Here is a 17,651-nt window from a genome sequence, read left to right on the forward strand (position 1 = left end):
GGGCCACCAACAAAGCCGTGGACCCTCACACCCTCCCACCAGCACAGCCCCGAGACTGCTGACGGGGCAGAGAATATGGAGTCAGGCACAGCTGCAGGGGCTATTGCTGCCTGGAGTGCTGTTTATATTGACCTCAACCCAGGCACACCTGGGGAGGGCTTGCCGGCAGGGTCAGGCTGCCCAGGTCAGCTAATCCTCAGCCCTCAGGGAATCACATTGCAGAAAATGGACCTCGCTAAGACACAATATTAGCCAAGGGAAAAAAGGACACAATGCCATTTGCAGCACCGTAGATGAGTCTAGAGGTAATCACGTGACATGTAGTAAGTCAGAAAGTGAAAGACACATATCGTAGGATATCACTTATAGGTGTTACCTAAAAATTGATACCAGGGCAGATATTTCCACGCAGAAGGGCAATCACAGATTCATTAAACAAACTTATGGTTCACCAATGGAAAGGTGTGAGGATTGGATTCATTACGATCTTGGGGTTAACAGACATATACAAACACAGGTGAAATATATAATCAACAAAGACCTACGGAATACCAAGAGAAGACTACTCAACATTCTGTCATAACGTACATGGGAACAGGATCCCAGGAAGAACACATATGTATATGTGTAAAAGAACCACATCTTGCACACCTACAACAAGCCAAACGTTGACATCAAACTTGCTGTAATAAAAATTAAAAAATTAATTTAAAAACACGAACAAGAAGTAGTGAGACAAACTTGAGGGGCATTCTCCTGGCACATTCCATTCTAAATTCCAATCTAGAACACGACTTCCATTGAGGCTCTGTTGCCCTAGTAACCAGATTGGTAAGGGAGAACTGCTGCCACCTTGTGGCCGTTTCACACAACAGCAGCTTTAATCCCAGCGCTAATGGTCAGTGGATATTCAAAATCATTGCAGGCCTGTAAATGACACCTGCAATGAAAACAAATCCTGGGGTCATATATCGACCAAAAATTTCAAAAGACGTCCATATTTCAAAACGACAGTTTCAAGAGGCATATTTCACGCACATTAGTGTTCTGCTTCCTTTGCTTTCTTTCTTTTTTGGTTAAAAAAACGGGAATGGAAAAAGGCAACCCTCAGAATGGGCGAAAACGATCGCAAACGAATCAATGGACAAAGGTTTAATCTCCAATATATATAAACAGCTCACGCAGCTTAATATTAATAAAACAAACAACCCAATACAAAAATGGGCAGAACATCTAAATAGACGTTTCTTCAAAGAAGTCACAGAGATGGCCAAGACGCACATGAAAAGCTACTCAACATCACTAATTATTAGAGAAATGCAAATCCAAACGACAATGAGGTATGACCTCACACCTCTTAGAATCGGCATCATCAGAAAATCTACAAACAACAAATTCTGGGGAGGGTGTGGACAAAAGGAACCCTCTTCCACTATTGGTGGGAAGGTAAATTGATACAGTCACTATGGAGAACACTATGGAGGTTCCTTTAAAAAACTAAAAAGAGAATTACCATAGGATCCAGCAATCCCACTTCTGGGCATATACCCAGAGAAAACCATAAATCAAAAAGACACATTCACCACAATGTTCATTGCAGCACTATTTACAATAGCCAGGTAATGGAAGCAACCTAAATGCCCACAGACAGACGAATGGATAAAGAAGTGGTACATATATAAAATGGAATATTACTCAGCCATAAAAAGGAATGAAACTGGGTCATTTGTAGAGAAGTCGATGGATCTAGAGACTGTCATACAGAGTGAAGTAAGTCAGAAAGAGAAAAACAAATATTGTATATTAATGCATATATGTGGAACCTAGAAAAATGGTACAGATGAACTGGTTTGCAGGGCAGAAATAGAGACACAGAGGTAGAGAACAAACGTATGGACACCAAGTGGGGGAAGCCATGGGGTGGTGGTGTTGGGATGAGTTGGGAGATTGGGACTGACCTGTATACATGCATATGCATAAAATAGATAACTAATAATAACCTGCTGTATAAAAAATACGTAAAATTAAATTTCAAAATTTTTAAAAATGAAATTGAAAAAAAAACAGAAAAAAGTTCTTCCATTCACACAGATGTATTTATATGAATGAATTATTTCCATGCTTATATCTATAAATACATAAAACAGGAACAAAATGTAATTGGAATGAAAAAAGAAAAAAAAAACCTGAACCTAAGAGTTATACAGAGGAAAACCCTACCAAGGCACTTGCTCCAGTGGAAAAGAATTCTGAAATTGGTCAGAGGTGGGGAATCATCTCCCATACAGCCAGCAGTCCTGCACACCCCCCACGCAAGGAGCGTCCTCATTTCAAAGCTGGGGGACGGTGCCCAATCCTCTGTGAGTAAACGTGAGCTGAGTCCCAGGCCAGCTGCTGCTGAACTGTTCCCACCCTTCCCAGGTAAAACACCTGAATATGTACAAGGGCTTGAAAGCCTAGAGGAAGGGCCGTGGAGCCACACCAGCGACAGCACGCAGGCCAACTTGCTGCCTGCAGGCCAGCCAGGATGGTCCTGGACCCGGGCGCTCTTCTGGAAGCTTTCCATTTCCCTGCCTGAGATACCCCTCCTTTTTTTCCTTCCTCACCTCAGCCCGGAGAGAAATTCCAGTGGAAGTTATGGGTGACACATCCTCTTCTTTACAGGTGGCAGCCTGGCACCTCCTGCAGAAAGTCCAGCAGAGCCCCACTCACACCGGGCCACCAACAAAGCCGTGGACCCTCACACCCTCCCACCAGCACAGCCCCGAGACTGCTGACGGGGCAGAGAATATGGAGTCAGGCACAGCTGCAGGGGCTATTGCTGCCTGGAGTGCAGTTTATATTGACCTCAACCCAGGCACACCTGGGGAGGGCTTGCCGGCAGGGTCAGGCTGCCCAGGTCAGCTAATCCTCAGCCCTCAGGGAATCACATTGCAGAAAATGGACCTCGCTAAGACACAATATTAGCCAAGGGAAAAAAGGACACAATGCCATTTGCAGCACCGTAGATGAGTCTAGAGGTAATCACGTGACATGTAGTAAGTCAGAAAGTGAAAGACACATATCGTAGGATATCACTTATAGGTGTTACCTAAAAATTGATACCAGGGCAGATATTTCCACGGAGAAGGGCAATCACAGATTCATTAAACAAACTTATGGTTCACCAATGGAAAGGTGTGAGGATTGGATTCATTACGATCTTGGGGTTAACAGACATATACAAACACAGATGAAATATATAATCACCAAAGACCTACGGAATACCAAGAGAAGACTACTCAACATTCTGTCATAACGTACATGGGAACAGGATCCCAGGAAGAACAGACATATGTATATGTGTAAAAGAACCACATCTTGCACACCTACAACAAGCCAAACATTGACATCAAACTTGCTGTAATAAAAATTAAAAAATTAAATTAAAAACACGAACAAGAAGTAGTGAGACAAACTTGAGGGGCATTCTCCTGGCACATTCCATTCTAAATTCCAATCTAGAACACGACTTCCATTGAGGCTCTGTTGCCCTAGTAACCAGATTTGGTAAGGGAGAACTGCTGCCACCTTGTGGCCGTTTCACACAACAGCAGCTTTAATCCCAGCGCTAATGGTCAGTGGATATTCAAAATCATTGCAGGCCTGTAAATGACACCTGCAATGAAAACAAATCCTGGGGTCATATATCGACCAAAAAATTCAAAAGACGTCCATATTTCAAAACGACAGTTTCAAGAGGCATATTTCACGCACATTAGTGTTCTGCTTCCTTTGCTTTCTTTCTTTTTTGGTTAAAAAAACGGGAATGGAAAAAGGCAACGCTCAGAATGGGCGAAAACGATCGCAAACGAATCAATGGACAAAGGTTTAATCTCCAATATATATAAACAGCTCACGCAGCTTAATATTAATAAAACAAACAACCCAATACAAAAATGGGCAGAAGATCTAAATAGACGTTTCTTCAAAGAAGTCACAGAGATGGCCAAGACACACATGAAAAGCTGCTCAACATCACTAATTATTAGAGAAATGCAAATCCAAACGACAATGAGGTATGACCTCACACCTCTTAGAATCGGCATCATCAGAAAATCTACAAACAACAAATTCTTGGGAGGGTGTGGACAAAAGGAACCCTCTTCCACTATTGGTGGGAAGGTAAATTGATACAGTCACTATGGAGAACACTATGGAGGTTCCTTTAAAAAACTAAAAAGAGAATTGCCATAGGATCCATCAATCCCACTTCTGGGTATATACCCAGAGAAAACCATAAATCAAAAAGACACATACACCACAATGTTCATTGCAGCACTATTTACAATAGCCAGGTAATGGAAGCAACCTAAATGCCCACAGACAGACGAATGGATAAAGAAGTGGTACATATATAAAATGGAATATTACTCAGCCATAAAAAGGAATGAAACTGGGTCATTTGTAGAGAAGTCGATGGATCTAGAGACTGTCATACAGAGTGAAGTAAGTCAGAAAGAGAAAAACAAATATTGTATATTAATGCATATATGTGGAACCTAGAAAAATGGTACAGATGAACTGGTTTGCAGGGCAGAAATAGAGACACAGAGGTAGAGAACAAACGTATGGACACCAAGTGGGGGAAGCCATGGGGTGGTGGTGTTGGGATGAGTTTGGAGATTGGGATTGACCTGTATACATGCATATGCATAAAATAGATAACTAATAATAACCTGCTGTATAAAAAATAAATACAATTAAATTTCAAAATTTTTAAAAATAAAATTGAAAAAAAACAGAAAAAAGTTTTTTCCATTCACACAGATGTATTTATATGAATGAATTATTTCCATGCTTATATCTATAAATACATAAAACAGGAACAAGATGTAATTGGAACGAAAAAAGAAAAAAAAACCTGAACCTAACAGTTATACAGAGGAAATCCCTACTAAGGCACTTGCTCCAGCGGTAAACAATTCTGAAATTGGTCAGAGGTGGGGAATCATCTCCCATACAGCCAGCAGCCCCGCCCACCCCACGCAAGGAGCGTCCTCATTTCAAAGCTGGGGGACCGTGCGGAATTCTCTGTGAGTAAACGTGAGCTGAGCCCCAGGCCAGCTGCTGCTGAACTGTTCCCACCCTTCCCAGGTAAAACAGCTGAATATGTACAAGGGCTTGAAAGCCTAGAGGAAGGGCTGTGGAGCCACACCAGTGACAGCACGTAGGCCAACTTGCTGCCTGCAGGCCAGCCAGGATGGTCCTGGCCCCAGGCGCTCTTCTGGAAGCTTTCCATTTCCCTGCCTGAGATACCCCTCCTGTCCCGGCCCCCACTCCCTTTTTTCCTTCCTCACCTCAGCCCAGAGAGAAATTCCAGTGGAAGTTATGGGTGACACAACCTCTTCTTTACAGGTGGCAGCCTGGCAACTCCTGCAGAAAGTCCAGCAGAGCCCCACTCACACCGGGCCACCAACAAAGCCGTGGACCCTCACACCCTCCCACCAGCACAGCCCCGAGACTGCTGACGGTGCAGAGAATATGGAGTCAGGCACAGCTGCAGGTGCTATTGCTGCCTGGAGTGCTGTTTATATTGACCTCAACCCAGGCACACCTGGGGAGGGCTTGCCGGCAGGGTCAGGCTGCCCAGGTCAGCTAATCCTCAGCCCTCAGGGAATCACATTGCAGAAAATGGACCTCGCTAAGACACAATATTAGCCAAGGGAAAAAAGGACACAATGCCATTTGCAGCACCGTAGATGAGTCTAGAGGTAATCACGTGACATGTAGTAAGTCAGAAAGTGAAAGACACATATCGTAGGATATCACTTATAGGTGTTACCTAAAAATTGATACCAGGGCAGATATTTCCACGCAGAAGGGCAATCACAGATTCATTAAACAAACTTATGGTTCACCAATGGAAAGGTGTGAGGATTGGATTCATTACGATCTTGGGGTTAACAGACATATACAAACACAGGTGAAATATATAATCAACAAAGACCTACGGAATACCAAGAGAAGACTACTCAACATTCTGTCATAACGTACATGGGAACAGGATCCCAGGAAGAACACATATGTATATGTGTAAAAGAACCACATCTTGCACACCTACAACAAGCCAAACGTTGACATCAAACTTGCTGTAATAAAAATTAAAAAATTAATTTAAAAACACGAACAAGAAGTAGTGAGACAAACTTGAGGGGCATTCTCCTGGCACATTCCATTCTAAATTCCAATCTAGAACACGACTTCCATTGAGGCTCTGTTGCCCTAGTAACCAGATTGGTAAGGGAGAACTGCTGCCACCTTGTGGCCGTTTCACACAACAGCAGCTTTAATCCCAGCGCTAATGGTCAGTGGATATTCAAAATCATTGCAGGCCTGTAAATGACACCTGCAATGAAAACAAATCCTGGGGTCATATATCGACCAAAAATTTCAAAAGACGTCCATATTTCAAAACGACAGTTTCAAGAGGCATATTTCACGCACATTAGTGTTCTGCTTCCTTTGCTTTCTTTCTTTTTTGGTTAAAAAAACGGGAATGGAAAAAGGCAACCCTCAGAATGGGCGAAAACGATCGCAAACGAATCAATGGACAAAGGTTTAATCTCCAATATATATAAACAGCTCACGCAGCTTAATATTAATAAAACAAACAACCCAATACAAAAATGGGCAGAACATCTAAATAGACGTTTCTTCAAAGAAGTCACAGAGATGGCCAAGACGCACATGAAAAGCTACTCAACATCACTAATTATTAGAGAAATGCAAATCCAAACGACAATGAGGTATGACCTCACACCTCTTAGAATCGGCATCATCAGAAAATCTACAAACAACAAATTCTGGGGAGGGTGTGGACAAAAGGAACCCTCTTCCACTATTGGTGGGAAGGTAAATTGATACAGTCACTATGGAGAACACTATGGAGGTTCCTTTAAAAAACTAAAAAGAGAATTACCATAGGATCCAGCAATCCCACTTCTGGGCATATACCCAGAGAAAACCATAAATCAAAAAGACACATTCACCACAATGTTCATTGCAGCACTATTTACAATAGCCAGGTAATGGAAGCAACCTAAATGCCCACAGACAGACGAATGGATAAAGAAGTGGTACATATATAAAATGGAATATTACTCAGCCATAAAAAGGAATGAAACTGGGTCATTTGTAGAGAAGTCGATGGATCTAGAGACTGTCATACAGAGTGAAGTAAGTCAGAAAGAGAAAAACAAATATTGTATATTAATGCATATATGTGGAACCTAGAAAAATGGTACAGATGAACTGGTTTGCAGGGCAGAAATAGAGACACAGAGGTAGAGAACAAACGTATGGACACCAAGTGGGGGAAGCCATGGGGTGGTGGTGTTGGGATGAGTTGGGAGATTGGGACTGACCTGTATACATGCATATGCATAAAATAGATAACTAATAATAACCTGCTGTATAAAAAATACGTAAAATTAAATTTCAAAATTTTTAAAAATGAAATTGAAAAAAAAACAGAAAAAAGTTCTTCCATTCACACAGATGTATTTATATGAATGAATTATTTCCATGCTTATATCTATAAATACATAAAACAGGAACAAAATGTAATTGGAATGAAAAAAGAAAAAAAAAACCTGAACCTAAGAGTTATACAGAGGAAAACCCTACCAAGGCACTTGCTCCAGTGGAAAAGAATTCTGAAATTGGTCAGAGGTGGGGAATCATCTCCCATACAGCCAGCAGTCCTGCACACCCCCCACGCAAGGAGCGTCCTCATTTCAAAGCTGGGGGACGGTGCCCAATCCTCTGTGAGTAAACGTGAGCTGAGTCCCAGGCCAGCTGCTGCTGAACTGTTCCCACCCTTCCCAGGTAAAACACCTGAATATGTACAAGGGCTTGAAAGCCTAGAGGAAGGGCCGTGGAGCCACACCAGCGACAGCACGCAGGCCAACTTGCTGCCTGCAGGCCAGCCAGGATGGTCCTGGACCCGGGCGCTCTTCTGGAAGCTTTCCATTTCCCTGCCTGAGATACCCCTCCTTTTTTTCCTTCCTCACCTCAGCCCGGAGAGAAATTCCAGTGGAAGTTATGGGTGACACATCCTCTTCTTTACAGGTGGCAGCCTGGCACCTCCTGCAGAAAGTCCAGCAGAGCCCCACTCACACCGGGCCACCAACAAAGCCGTGGACCCTCACACCCTCCCACCAGCACAGCCCCGAGACTGCTGACGGGGCAGAGAATATGGAGTCAGGCACAGCTGCAGGGGCTATTGCTGCCTGGAGTGCAGTTTATATTGACCTCAACCCAGGCACACCTGGGGAGGGCTTGCCGGCAGGGTCAGGCTGCCCAGGTCAGCTAATCCTCAGCCCTCAGGGAATCACATTGCAGAAAATGGACCTCGCTAAGACACAATATTAGCCAAGGGAAAAAAGGACACAATGCCATTTGCAGCACCGTAGATGAGTCTAGAGGTAATCACGTGACATGTAGTAAGTCAGAAAGTGAAAGACACATATCGTAGGATATCACTTATAGGTGTTACCTAAAAATTGATACCAGGGCAGATATTTCCACGGAGAAGGGCAATCACAGATTCATTAAACAAACTTATGGTTCACCAATGGAAAGGTGTGAGGATTGGATTCATTACGATCTTGGGGTTAACAGACATATACAAACACAGATGAAATATATAATCACCAAAGACCTACGGAATACCAAGAGAAGACTACTCAACATTCTGTCATAACGTACATGGGAACAGGATCCCAGGAAGAACAGACATATGTATATGTGTAAAAGAACCACATCTTGCACACCTACAACAAGCCAAACATTGACATCAAACTTGCTGTAATAAAAATTAAAAAATTAAATTAAAAACACGAACAAGAAGTAGTGAGACAAACTTGAGGGGCATTCTCCTGGCACATTCCATTCTAAATTCCAATCTAGAACACGACTTCCATTGAGGCTCTGTTGCCCTAGTAACCAGATTTGGTAAGGGAGAACTGCTGCCACCTTGTGGCCGTTTCACACAACAGCAGCTTTAATCCCAGCGCTAATGGTCAGTGGATATTCAAAATCATTGCAGGCCTGTAAATGACACCTGCAATGAAAACAAATCCTGGGGTCATATATCGACCAAAAAATTCAAAAGACGTCCATATTTCAAAACGACAGTTTCAAGAGGCATATTTCACGCACATTAGTGTTCTGCTTCCTTTGCTTTCTTTCTTTTTTGGTTAAAAAAACGGGAATGGAAAAAGGCAACGCTCAGAATGGGCGAAAACGATCGCAAACGAATCAATGGACAAAGGTTTAATCTCCAATATATATAAACAGCTCACGCAGCTTAATATTAATAAAACAAACAACCCAATACAAAAATGGGCAGAAGATCTAAATAGACGTTTCTTCAAAGAAGTCACAGAGATGGCCAAGACACACATGAAAAGCTGCTCAACATCACTAATTATTAGAGAAATGCAAATCCAAACGACAATGAGGTATGACCTCACACCTCTTAGAATCGGCATCATCAGAAAATCTACAAACAACAAATTCTTGGGAGGGTGTGGACAAAAGGAACCCTCTTCCACTATTGGTGGGAAGGTAAATTGATACAGTCACTATGGAGAACACTATGGAGGTTCCTTTAAAAAACTAAAAAGAGAATTGCCATAGGATCCATCAATCCCACTTCTGGGTATATACCCAGAGAAAACCATAAATCAAAAAGACACATACACCACAATGTTCATTGCAGCACTATTTACAATAGCCAGGTAATGGAAGCAACCTAAATGCCCACAGACAGACGAATGGATAAAGAAGTGGTACATATATAAAATGGAATATTACTCAGCCATAAAAAGGAATGAAACTGGGTCATTTGTAGAGAAGTCGATGGATCTAGAGACTGTCATACAGAGTGAAGTAAGTCAGAAAGAGAAAAACAAATATTGTATATTAATGCATATATGTGGAACCTAGAAAAATGGTACAGATGAACTGGTTTGCAGGGCAGAAATAGAGACACAGAGGTAGAGAACAAACGTATGGACACCAAGTGGGGGAAGCCATGGGGTGGTGGTGTTGGGATGAGTTTGGAGATTGGGATTGACCTGTATACATGCATATGCATAAAATAGATAACTAATAATAACCTGCTGTATAAAAAATAAATACAATTAAATTTCAAAATTTTTAAAAATAAAATTGAAAAAAAACAGAAAAAAGTTTTTTCCATTCACACAGATGTATTTATATGAATGAATTATTTCCATGCTTATATCTATAAATACATAAAACAGGAACAAGATGTAATTGGAACGAAAAAAGAAAAAAAAACCTGAACCTAACAGTTATACAGAGGAAATCCCTACTAAGGCACTTGCTCCAGCGGTAAACAATTCTGAAATTGGTCAGAGGTGGGGAATCATCTCCCATACAGCCAGCAGCCCCGCCCACCCCACGCAAGGAGCGTCCTCATTTCAAAGCTGGGGGACCGTGCGGAATTCTCTGTGAGTAAACGTGAGCTGAGCCCCAGGCCAGCTGCTGCTGAACTGTTCCCACCCTTCCCAGGTAAAACAGCTGAATATGTACAAGGGCTTGAAAGCCTAGAGGAAGGGCTGTGGAGCCACACCAGTGACAGCACGTAGGCCAACTTGCTGCCTGGAGGCCAGCCAGGATGGTCCTGGCCCCAGGCGCTCTTCTGGAAGCTTTCCATTTCCCTGCCTGAGATACCCCTCCTGTCCCGGCCCCCACTCCCTTTTTTCCTTCCTCACCTCAGCCCAGAGAGAAATTCCAGTGGAAGTTATGGGTGACACAACCTCTTCTTTACAGGTGGCAGCCTGGCAACTCCTGCAGAAAGTCCAGCAGAGCCCCACTCACACCGGGCCACCAACAAAGCCGTGGACCCTCACACCCTCCCACCAGCACAGCCCCGAGACTGCTGACGGTGCAGAGAATATGGAGTCAGGCACAGCTGCAGGTGCTATTGCTGCCTGGAGTGCTGTTTATATTGACCTCAACCCAGGCACACCTGGGGAGGGCTTGCCGGCAGGGTCAGGCTGCCCAGGTCAGCTAATCCTCAGCCCTCAGGGAATCACATTGCAGAAAATGGACCTCGCTAAGACACAATATTAGCCAAGGGAAAAAAGGACACAATATCATTTGCAGCACCGTAGATGAGTCTAGAGGTAATCACCTGACTTGTAGTAAGTCAGAAAGTGAAAGACACATATCGTAGGATATCACTTATAGGTGTTACCTAAAAATTGATACCAGGGCAGATATTTCCACGGAGAAGGGCAATCACAGATTCATTAAACAAACTTATGGTTCACCAATGGAAAGGTGTGAGGATTGGATTCATTACGATCTTGGGGTTAACAGACATATACAAACACAGATGAAATATATAATCACCAAAGACCTACGGAATACCAAGAGAAGACTACTCAACATTCTGTCATAACGTACATGGGAACAGGATCCCAGGAAGAACAGACATATGTATATGTGTAAAAGAACCACATCTTGAACACCTACAACAAGCCAAACATTGTCATCAAACTTGCTGTAATAAAAAAATAAAAAATTAAATTTAAAACACGAACAAGAAGTAGTGAGACAAACTTGATGGGCATTCTCCTGGCACATTCCATTCTAAATTCCAATCTAGAACATGACTTCCATTGAGGCTCTGTTGCCCTAGTAACCAGATTTGGTAAGGGAGAACTGCTGCCACCTTGTGGCCGTTTCACACAACAGCAGCTTTAATCCCAGCACTAATGGTCAGTGGATATTCAAAATCATTGCAGGCCTGTAAATGACACCTGCCCTGAAAACAAATCCTGGGGTCATATATCGGCCAAAAAATTCAAAAGACGTCCATATTTCAAAACGACAGTTTCAAGAGGCATATTTCACGCACATTAGTGTTCTGCTTCCTTTGCTTTCTTTCTTTTTTGGTTAAAAAAACGGAAATGGAAAAAGGCAACCCTCAGAATGGGCGAAAACAATCGCAAATGAATCAAGGGACAAAGGTTTAATCTCCAATATATATAAACAGCTCACGCAGCTTAATATTAATAAAAGAAACAACCCAATACAAAAATGGGCAGAAGATCTAAATAGACGTTTCTTCAAAGAAGTCACAGAGATGGCCAAGACGCACATGAAAAGCTGCTCAACATCACTAATTATTAGAGAAATGCAAATCCAAACGACAATGAGGTATGACCTCACACCTCTTAGAATCGGCATCATCAGAAAATCTACAAACAAAAAATTCTGGGGAAGGTGTGGACAAAAGGAACCCTCTTCCACTATTGTTGGGAAGGTAAATTGATACAGTCACTATGGAGAACAGTATGGAGGTTCCTTTAAAAAACTAAAAAGAGAATTACCATAGGATCCAGCAATCCCACTTCTGGGCATATACCCAGAGAAAACCATAAATCAAAAAGACACATTCACCACAATGTTCATTGCAGCACTATTTACAATAGCCAGGTAATGGAAGCAACCTAAATGCCCACAGACAGACGAATGGATAAAGAAGTGGTACATATATAAAATGGAATATTACTCAGCCATAAAAAGGAATGAAACTGGGTCATTTGTAGAGAAGTTGATGGATCTAGAGACTGTCATACAGAGTGAAGTAAGTCAGAAAGAGAAAAACAAATATTGTATATTAATGCATATATGTGGAACCTAGAAAAATGGTACAGATGAACTGGTTTGCAGGGCAGAAATAGAGACACAGAGGTAGAGAACAAACGTATGGACACCAAGTGGGGGAAGCCATGGGGTGGTGGTGCTGGGATGAGTTGGGAGATTGGGATTGACCTGTATACATGCATATGCATAAAATAGATAACTAATAATATCCTGCTGTATAAAAAATGAATAAAATTAAATTTCAAAATTTTTTTAAAAAAATTGAAAATAAAACAGAAAAAAGTTCTTCCATTCACACAGATGTATTTATATGAATGAATTATTTCCATGCTTATATCTATAAATACATTAAACAGGAACAAAATGTAATTGGAACTAAAAAAGAAAAAAAACCTGAACCTAACAGTTATACAGAGGAAAACCCTACCAAGGCACTTGCTCCAGCGGTAAACAATTCTGAAATTGGTCAGAGGTGGGGAATCATCTCCCATACAGCCAGCAGCCCCGCCCCCCCCCCACGCAAGGAGCGTTCTCACTGCAAAGCTAGGGGACTGTGCCGAGTTCTCTGTGAGTAAACGTGAGCTGAGCCCCAGGCCAGCTGCTGCTGAACTGTTCCCACCCTTCCCAGGTAAAACACCTGAATATGTACAAGGGCTTGAAAGACTAGAGGAAGGGCCGTCGAGCCACACCAGCGACAGCACGCAGGCCAACTTGCTGCCTGCAGGCCAGCCAGGATGGTCCTGGACCCGGGAGCTCTTCGGGAAGCTTTCCATTTCCCTGCCTGAGATACCCCTCCTGTCCCGGCACCCACTCCCTTTTTTCCTTCCTCACCTCAGCCCAGAGAGAAATTCCAGTGGAAATTATGGGTGAAACATCCTCTTCTTTACAGGTGGCAGCCTGGCAACTCCTGCAGAAAGTCCAGCAGAGACCCACTCACACCGGGCCACCAACAAAGCCGTGGACCCTCACACCCTCCCACCAGCACAGCCCCGAGACTGCTGACGGGGCACAGAATATGGAGTCAGGCACAGCTGCAGGGGCTATTGCTGCCTGGAGTGCTGTTTATATTGACCTCAACCCAGGCACACCTGCGGAGGGCTTGCCGGCAGGGTCAGGCTGCCCAGGTCAGCTAATGCTCAGCCCTCAGGGAATCACATTGCAGAAAATGGACCTCGCTAAGACACAATATTAGCCAAGGGAAAAAAGGACACAATATCATTTGCAGCACCGTAGATGAGTCTAGAGGTAATCACGTGACTTGTAGTAAGTCAGAAAGTGAAAGACACATATCGTAGGATATCACTTATAGGTGTTACCTAAAAATTGATACCAGGGCAGATATTTCCACGGAGAAGGGCAATCACAGATTCATTAAACAAACTTATGGTTCACCAATGGAAAGGTGTGAGGATTGGATTCATTACGATCTTGGGGTTAACAGACATATACAAACACAGATGAAATATATAATCACCAAAGACCTACGGAATACCAAGAGAAGACTACTCAACATTCTGTCATAACGTACATGGGAACAGGATCCCAGGAAGAACAGACATATGTATATGTGTAAAAGAACCACATCTTGAACACCTACAACAAGCCAAACATTGTCATCAAACTTGCTGTAATAAAAAAATAAAAAATTAAATTTAAAACACGAACAAGAAGTAGTGAGACAAACTTGAGGGGCATTCTCCTGGCACATTCCATTCTAAATTCCAATCTAGAACACGACTTCCATTGAGGCTCTGTGCCCTAGTAACCAGATTTGGTAAGGGAGAACTGCTGCCACCTTGTGGCCGTTTCACACAACAGCAGCTTTAATTCCAACGCTAATGGTCAGTGGATATTCAAAATCATTGCAGGCCTGTAAATGACACCTGCAATGAAAACAAATCCTGGGGTCATATATCGACCAAAAAATTCAAAAGACGTCCATATTTCAAAACGACAGTTTCAAGAGGCATATTTCACGCACATTAGTGTTCTGCTTCCTTTGCTTTCTTTCTTTTTTGGTTAAAAAAACGGGAATAGAAAAAGTCAACCCTCAGAATGGGCGAAAACGATCGCAAACGAATCAATGGACAAAGGTTTAATCTCCAATATATATAAACAGCTCACGCAGCTTAATATTAATAAAAGAAACAACCCAATACAAAAATGGGCAGAAGATCTAAATAGACGTTTCTTCAAAGAAGTCACAGAGATGGCCAAGACGCACATGAAAAGCTGCTCAACATCACTAATTATTAGAGAAATGCAAATCCAAACGACAATGAGGTATGACCTCACACCTCTTAGAATCGGCATCATCAGAAAATCTACAAACAAAAAATTCTGGGGAAGGTGTGGACAAAAGGAACCCTCTTCCACTATTGTTGGGAAGGTAAATTGATACAGTCACTATGGAGAACAGTATGGAGGTTCCTTTAAAAAACTAAAAAGAGAATTACCATAGGATCCAGCAATCCCACTTCTGGGCATATACCCAGAGAAAACCATAAATCAAAAAGACACATTCACCACAATGTTCATTGCAGCACTATTTACAATAGCCAGGTAATGGAAGCAACCTAAATGCCCACAGACAGACGAATGGATAAAGAAGTGGTACATATATAAAATGGAATATTACTCAGCCATAAAAAGGAATGAAACTGGGTCATTTGTAGAGAAGTTGATGGATCTAGAGACTGTCATACAGAGTGAAGTAAGTCAGAAAGAGAAAAACAAATATTGTATATTAATGCATATATGTGGAACCTAGAAAAATGGTACAGATGAACTGGTTTGCAGGGCAGAAATAGAGACACAGAGGTAGAGAACAAACGTATGGACACCAAGTGGGGGAAGCCATGGGGTGGTGGTGCTGGGATGAGTTGGGAGATTGGGATTGACCTGTATACATGCATATGCATAAAATAGATAACTAATAATAACCTGCTGTATAAAAAATGAATAAAATTAAATTTCAAAATTTTTTAAAAAAAATTGAAAATAAAACAGAAAAAAGTTCTTCCATTCACACAGATGTATTTATATGAATGAATTATTTCCATGCTTATATCTATAAATACATTAAACAGGAACAAAATGTAATTGGAACTAAAAAAGAAAAAAAACCTGAACCTAACAGTAATACAGAGGAAAACCCTACCAAGGCACTTGCTCCAGCGGTAAACAATTCTGAAATTGGTCAGAGGTGGGGAATCATCTCCCATACAGCCAGCAGCCCCGCCCCCCCCACGCAAGGAGCGTTCTCACTGCAAAGCTGGGGGACTGTGCCGAGTTCTCTGTGAGTAAACGTGAGCTGAGCCCCAGGCCAGCTGCTGCTGAACTGTTCCCACCCTTCCCAGGTAAAACACCTGAATATGTACAAGGGCTTGAAAGACTAGAGGAAGGGCCGTGGAGCCACACCAGCGACAGCACGCAGGCCAACTTGCTGCCTGCAGGCCAGCCAGGATGGTCCTGGACCCGGGAGCTCTTCGGGAAGCTTTCCATTTCCCTGCCTGAGATACCCCTCCTGTCCCGGCACCCACTCCCTTTTTTCCTTCCTCACCTCAGCCCAGAGAGAAATTTCAGTGGAAATTATGGGTGAAACATCCTCTTCTTTACAGGTGGCAGCCTGGCAACTCCTGCAGAAAGTCCAGCAGAGACCCACTCACACCGGGCCACCAACAAAGCCGTGGACCCTCACACCCTCCCACCAGCACAGCCCCGAGACTGCTGACGGGGCACAGAATATGGAGTCAGGCACAGCTGCAGGGGCTATTGCTGCCTGGAGTGCTGTTTATATTGACCTCAACCCAGGCACACCTGGGGAGGGCTTGCCGGCAGGGTCAGGCTGCCCAGGTCAGCTAATGCTCAGCCCTCAGGGAATCACATTGCAGAAAATGGACCTCGCTAAGACACAATATTAGCCAAGGGAAAAAAGGACACAATGCCATTTGCAGCACCGTAGATGAGTCTAGAGGTAATCACGTGACTTGTAGTAAGTCAGAAAGTGAAAGACACATATCGTAGGATATCACTTATAGGTGTTACCTAAAAATTGATACCAGGGCAGATATTTCCACGGAGAAGGGCAATCACAGATTCATTAAAAAAACTTATGGTTCACCAATGGAAAGGTGTGAGGATTGGATTCATTACGATCTTGGGGTTAACAGACATATACAAACACAGATGAAATATATAATCACCAAAGACCTACGGAATACCAAGAGAAGACTACTCAACATTCTGTCATAACGTACATGGGAACAGGATCCCAGGAAGAACAGACATATGTATATGTGTAAAAGAACCACATCTTGAACACCTACAACAAGCCAAACATTGTCATCAAACTTGCTGTAATAAAAAAATAAAAAATTAAATTTAAAACACGAACAAGAAGTAGTGAGACAAACTTGAGGGGCATTCTCCTGGCACATTCCATTCTAAATTCCAATCTAGAACACGACTTCCATTGAGGCTCTGTGCCCTAGTAACCAGATTTGGTAAGGGAGAACTGCTGCCACCTTGTGGCCGTTTCACACAACAGCAGCTTTAATTCCAACGCTAATGGTCAGTGGATATTCAAAATCATTGCAGGCCTGTAAATGACACCTGCAATGAAAACAAATCCTGGGGTCATATATCGACCAAAAAATTCAAAAGACGTCCATATTTCAAAACGACAGTTTCAAGATGCATATTTCACGCACATTAGTGTTCTGCTTCCTTTGCTTTCTTTCTTTTTTGGTTAAAAAAACGGGAATAGAAAAAGTAAACCCTCAGAATGGGCGAAAACGATCGCAAACGAATCAATGGACAAAGGTTTAATCTCCAATATATATAAACAGCTCACGCAGCTTAATATTAATAAAAGAAACAACCCAATACAAAAATGGGCAGAAGATCTAAATAGACGTTTCTTCAAAGAAGTCACAGAGATGGCCAAGACGCACATGAAA

The sequence above is a fragment of the Mesoplodon densirostris genome, chromosome 20, assembly GCF_025265405.1.
Source record: "Mesoplodon densirostris isolate mMesDen1 chromosome 20, mMesDen1 primary haplotype, whole genome shotgun sequence".
NCBI classification, from domain to species: domain Eukaryota; kingdom Metazoa; phylum Chordata; class Mammalia; order Artiodactyla; family Ziphiidae; genus Mesoplodon; species Mesoplodon densirostris.